Source organism: Arachis stenosperma, chromosome 7, assembly GCF_014773155.1.
Source record: "Arachis stenosperma cultivar V10309 chromosome 7, arast.V10309.gnm1.PFL2, whole genome shotgun sequence".
NCBI lineage: Eukaryota > Viridiplantae > Streptophyta > Magnoliopsida > Fabales > Fabaceae > Arachis > Arachis stenosperma.
Genome location: NC_080383.1, coordinates 11977323 through 11983633, shown reverse-complemented (window position 1 = coordinate 11983633; position 6311 = coordinate 11977323).

Below are 6311 nucleotides of genomic sequence, written 5' to 3'. Positions count from 1 at the left end.
GTTGATAAACCACTATTTTATGGTTTAAAATATGTTTAATTGTGTGGTTTTATCATGATCTTTACCCACTTATTCATATAATTAGCATGCATTTATATTTCCTTCCTAAAGTTATTACATGATTGAAAACATGCTTTTTTGGTCTTAATTTAGCTAATCTTAATCCTCTCTTATTACCATTCGATGCCTTGATCTGTGTGTTAAGTGTTTCAGGCTTCATAGGGCAGGAATGGCTTAGAGAATGAAGAAGAAGTGTGCAAAGATGGAAGGAATACAAGGAATTGAGGAGATGACCAGCGAAAAGTCACGCGGTCGCATGGCTCACGCGACCACGCGGATTGGAAAAGCACAAGTGACGCGGAAGCATGGACGACACGAACGCGTGGCAGGGAAAAACACGAATGACGCGTCCGCATGGATGACGCGATCGCATGACGTGCGCGATCTACAAAATTACAAAAGTCGCTGACAGAGATTCTGGGCCGCATTTCAACCCAGTTTTTGGCCCAGAAACACAGATTAAAGTCAGGGAACTTGCAGAGACTCATCAGGCTCGCATAATTCACTTTTTACATGTTTTAGATGTAGTTTTTAGAGAGAGAGGTTCTCTCCTCTTTCTTAGGATTTAGGTAGAGTTTTCAGATCTATGATTTGTGTCTTTTATTTATATAAATAATTTGGATTTTTCTGTTACCCTTTTGGCTTTGGTTGAGTAATTGGTGACGCTTGAGCTGTCAAATAAAGCAGTGGTTGAAATTGGGAGTTGCTAATTAATTTGAGTTCCAATAACTCTAGCCTTTCCAAAGGAAAGACTAGGACTTTAGGTATCAACATAATTAGTCCACTTGACCTTCCTTTGTTTAGTAAAGGTTAACTAAGTGGGATTAAAATCCAATTCTCATCACAATTGATAAGGATAGGACTTCCAGTTTTTTTACCTTGCCAAGAGATTTTATCATTGTTAATTTATTTTACTTGTCATCTAAATATGCTTGTGCCCATTGCCCAAACTCCAAAACCCCAATTTACAAACTCATAACCAATAATAAGAACATACCTCCCTGCAATTCCTTGAGAAGACGACCCGAGGTTTAAATACTCGGTTATCAATTTTAAAGGGGTTTGTTACTTGTGACAACCAAAACGTTTGCACAAAGGGATTTTTGTTGGTTTAGAAGCTATACTTGCAACGGGAATTTATTCTGAATTCTAGACCACGCAAATTAAAAGTTCTAACGTCAAACTCTCATTCTAGGAAGACCTTTCCTAGCAACCGGACGAACCCTCATTGACGTCCAAAAAGGGGAAGTGACCCTGAGAGTCAATGATGATGAATTTAAGTTGAATATTGTCAAAGCTATGCAGCATCCAGACACCCCAAACGACTGCATGAGCATTGATATTATTGACTCTCTGGTAAAAGAGGTCAATATGACTGAGAGTCTCGAATTAGAGCTAAAGGATATCTTTAAAGATGTTTAGCCTGACCTGGAGGAACCAGAGAGAATAATAGAACCTCTGAAAATCCCTTAGGAAGAGGAGAAACCTCCCAAACCCAAGCTCAAACCATTACCACCATCCCTAAAATATGCATTTCTGGGAGAAGGTGATACATTTCCTGTAATCATAAGCTCTGCCTTAGAGCCATAGGAAGAGGAAGCACTAATTCAAGTGCTAAGGACACACAAGACCGCCCTTGGGTGGTCCATCAGTGATCTTAAGGGCATTAGCCCAGCCAGATGCATGCATAAGAAACTATTGGAGGGTGATGCTAAGCCAGTGGTTCAACCACAGAGGCGGCTGAATCCAACCATGAAGGAGGTGGTGCAGAAGGAGGTTACTAAATTACTAGAGGCTGGGATTATTTATCCTATTTCTGATAGCTCCTGGGTAAGCCCTGTCCAAGTCGTCCCTAAAAAAGGTGGCATGACAGTGGTTCATAATTAAAAAAATGAATTGGTTCCTACAAGAACAGTTACAGGGTGGCGTATGTGTATTGATTATAGAAGGCTCAATACAGCCACCAGAAAGGATCATTCTCCTTTACCATTCATAGACCAGATGCTAGAAAGACTAGCAGGTCATGAATACTACTGCTTCCTGGATGGATATTCAGGTTATAATCAAATTGCAGTAGACTCCCAGGATCAAGAGAAAACAGCATTCACATGTCCATCCGGAGTATTTGCATACAGAAGGATGCCATTTGGCCTGTGCAATGCACCTGCAACCTTTCAAAGGTGCATGCTCTCAATTTTCTCTGATATGGTGGAAAATTTTCTGAAAGTCTTCATGGATGACTTTTCAGTATTTGGAGATTCATTCAGCTCCTGTCTTGACCATCTAGCACTTGTTCTAAAGAGGTGCCAAGAGACTAACCTGGTTTTAAACTGGGAAAAATGTCACTTTATGGTGACTGAAGGAATTGTCCTTGGGCACAAAATTTTGAACAAGGGAATAGAGGTGGATCAAGCTAAGGTAGAGGTAATTGAAAAATTACCACCACCTGCCAATGTTAAGGCAATCAGAAGCTTTCTGGGGCATGCAGGATTCTATAGGAGGTTTATAAAAGATTTTTCAAAAATCGCCAAACCTCTGAGTAATCTGCTAGCTGCTGACACACCATTTATCTTTGATAAGGAGTGTCTGCAGGCATTTGAGACTCTAAAAGCTAAGCTGGTCACAGCACCAGTCATCTCTGCACCAGACTGGACATTACTATTTGAACTGATGTGTGATGCCAGTGACCATGCCATTGGTGCAGTATTGGGACAAAGGCATGACAAGCTTCTGCACGTCATTTACTATGCCAGTCGTGTTTTAAATGACGCACAGAAGAACTACACAACCACAGAAAAAGAGTTACTTGCAGTGGTTTATGCCATTGACAAGTTCAGATCTTATTTAGTAGGCTCAAAAGTGATTGTGTACACTGACCATGCTGCTCTTAAATATCTACTCACAAAGCAGGATTCAAAACCCAGACTCATCATATGGGTGTTGCTTCTGCAAGAGTTTGATATAGAAATAAGAGACAGAAAAGGGACAGAGAATCAAGTAGCAGATCACCTGTCTTGAATAGAACCATTAGAAGGGGTGTCCCTCCCTCTTACTGAGATCTCTGAAAACTTTCCGGATGAGCAACTCTTTGCCATCCAGGAAGTGCCATGGTTTGCAGACATTGTGAACTACAAGGCAGTGAGATTCATACCCAAAGAGTACAGTAGGCAGTAATCAAAAAAATTTATCACGGATGCAAAATACTATCTTTGGGATGAACCATATCTCTTCAAGAGATGTGCAGACAGAGTAATCCGTAGATGTCTGCCTAAAGAAGAAGCACAAAAGATCCTCTGGCATTGCCATGGATTACAGTATGGAGGACATTTTGGAAGTGAGCGAACAGCCACAAGAGTCCTCCAATGTGGCTTCTACTAGCCTACTCTCTATAAAGACTCCCGAGTGTTTGTACTTAATTGTGACAGTTGCCAAAGATCTGGCAATCTGCCTCACAGTTATGCCATGCCTCAACAAGGGATCTTGGAGATTGAGTTGTTTGATGTATGGGGTATTGACTTCATGGGGCCTTTCCCACCATCAAACTTAAACACTTATATTCTGGTGGCAGTGGATTATGTATCCAAATGGGTGGAAGATATTGCAACACCCACTAATGATACTAAGACAGTGCTGAAATTTCTCCAGAAACACATCTTCAGCAGATTTGGTATCCCTAGAGTACTAATCAGTGATGGGGGCACTCGTTTCTGCAATAAACAGCTTTACTCTGCTTTGGTTCGATATGGAGTTAGCCACAGGGTGGCCACTTGATAAACCACTATTTTATGGTTTATCTTGTGCTTAATTGAGTGGATTTTATCAATCTTTCATACACTTATTCATATGATTTGCATGGTTTTACTCTCCTTCCTGATTTTGTGCTATGATTGAAAACATGCTTCTTTTCCTTTTATTTTCTTTTATTTAAATCCTCTCTTATTATCATTCGATGCCTTGATATGTGTGTTAAGTGATTTCAGGGATTACAGGGCAGGAATGGCTTAGAGGATGGAAAGGAAGCATGCAAAAGTGGAAGGAATACAAGAAGTTGAAGAAACTACTAAGCTGTCCAACCTGACCTCTTCGCACTTAAACGGTCATAACTTGAGCTACAAATGTCCAAATGATGCGGTTCTAGTTGCGTTGGAAAGCTAACATTTGGGGCTTCAAAACGATATATAATTTGCCATAGCTGCCCTGAAGTTAGGTGACGCGAACGCGTAGATGACGCGCCCGCGTCGCATCTGCGAACTTCAATCCACGAAAACGCGTGGACGACGCCTCCGCGTCACCTTGCCGCGACCTGTACGGACCAGAAAGCGCTGGGAGTGACTTCTGGGCTGTTTTTGACCCAGTTCTTGGCCTAAAAAATATAGATTAGAGGCTGGGAATGGACCAGAATCAGATCATTCACTCATAATACACCTTTCATAATTTTAGATGTAGTTTTTAGAGAGAGAGGCTGTCTCCTCTCTCTTAGGATTTATGATTAGGATTTCTATTAGGATTAGGATTGTTTCTTCATACCAGGTTCAATAATTTATGTTTCTCTTCTATTTTTGTTTACTCTGAAGCTTTTATTTGTGTTTGATTTATGTTGCCCAATTGGCTTATGAATATTTTCCATGTTAGAATTGACATCTCCATTCAGTTTAATTTGAGGTATTCCAGTTATTTATGATTTTTATCTAGCTTTTTATATTCTTGAATTTAATTGATTAATTGGTAACTCTTGAGTTGTCAAACTCATTGTCGACTGAAAATTGGAATTCTTCAAGAATTAACTCGAGTTCCAATAACTCTAGCCTTTTCCAAGGAAAGACTAGGACCTGAGGAAGCAACTTATTCCATCCACTTGACTTACCTTCATAGTTAGAGGTTAACTTAGTGGGAGAAAAATCCAATTCTCATCACAATTGATAAGGATAACTGGAATAGGACTTCCAGTTTTCATACATTGCTAAGAGTTTTATTGGTTATTAATTTATTAATTCTTGCAATCTATTTCTCTTTCTTAAAACCTTTTTCAAACCCAAACACTGTTTTTCTATAACCAATAATAAATCATACTTCCCTGTAATTCCTTGAGAAGACGACCCGAGATTTGAATATTTCAGTTTATAAATTTATTTGGTTTTGTTACTTGTGACAACCAAAACGTTTGTACGAAGGGATTTTCTGTTAGTTTATAATCTATACTCACAACGCGACTATATTTTTACAAAATTCTTTACTAGCGAAAATCCTAACGTCACCACTCCATATCATCCACAGACAAATGGGCAAGCTGAAATCTCTAATAGAGAACTTAAAAGAATCCTGGAAGGAACTGTGATTAACCGTAGAAGGGATTGGGCAAGAAGCTTGGATGATGCTTTGTGGGCATACAGAACAGCATTCAAGACTCCTATAGGAACTTCTCCATACCAGCCTGTGTATAGAAAAGCCTGTCACCTGCCAGTGGAACTGGAACATAAGGCCTATTGGGCAACCAGATTCCTAAACCTTGATGCCAAGTTAGCTGGAGAAAAACGATTGCTCCAGTTAAATGAGCTAGAGGAATTCAAACGCAACACTTTCGAAAATGCAAAAATTTACAAAGAGAAAGCAAAAGGATGGCATGATAAGAAGTTGTCATCCAGAGTCTTTGAGCCAGGACAGAAAATTCTGCTGTTTAATTCTAGGCTCAGATTATTCTCCGGGAAATTGAAATCCCGGTGGAGAGGTCCATATGTGATTACAAGTGTGTCACCATATGGATACGTGGAGCTTCAGGATAATGATTCTAACAAAAAGTTCATTGTTAATGAACAGAGAGTCAAACATTATCTTTAAAGCAATTTTGAGCAAGAATGCTCAAAACTGAGACTTGATTAAAGCTCAGTAATAGTCCAGCTAAAGACAGTAAAGAAGCGCTTGCTGGGAGGCAACCCAGCCATTAACAAAGCTTAATTGTTAATTAATTGATTTTTACAGGTTTATGTCAATTATGTTCAAAGGTAAAATAGCAATTGCTTGAGTTCACAGAGTTAAGAAGAATTCAGAGGATAAAACAGCAAAAAGGAAGCTCACTGGTGCAAAAAAGCCAGTAAGAGCTGTTTTGGGTGTTGAACGCCCAAAAGAAGCATCTACTGCGCGTTCAATGCCAGTAGAGATAGCCATCTGGGCGTTAAACGCCAGAAAGAAGCACCTTCTGGGCGTTGAATGCCAGATTTACAACGTCCTGGGCGTTTAGAAAAACGCCCAGTGAC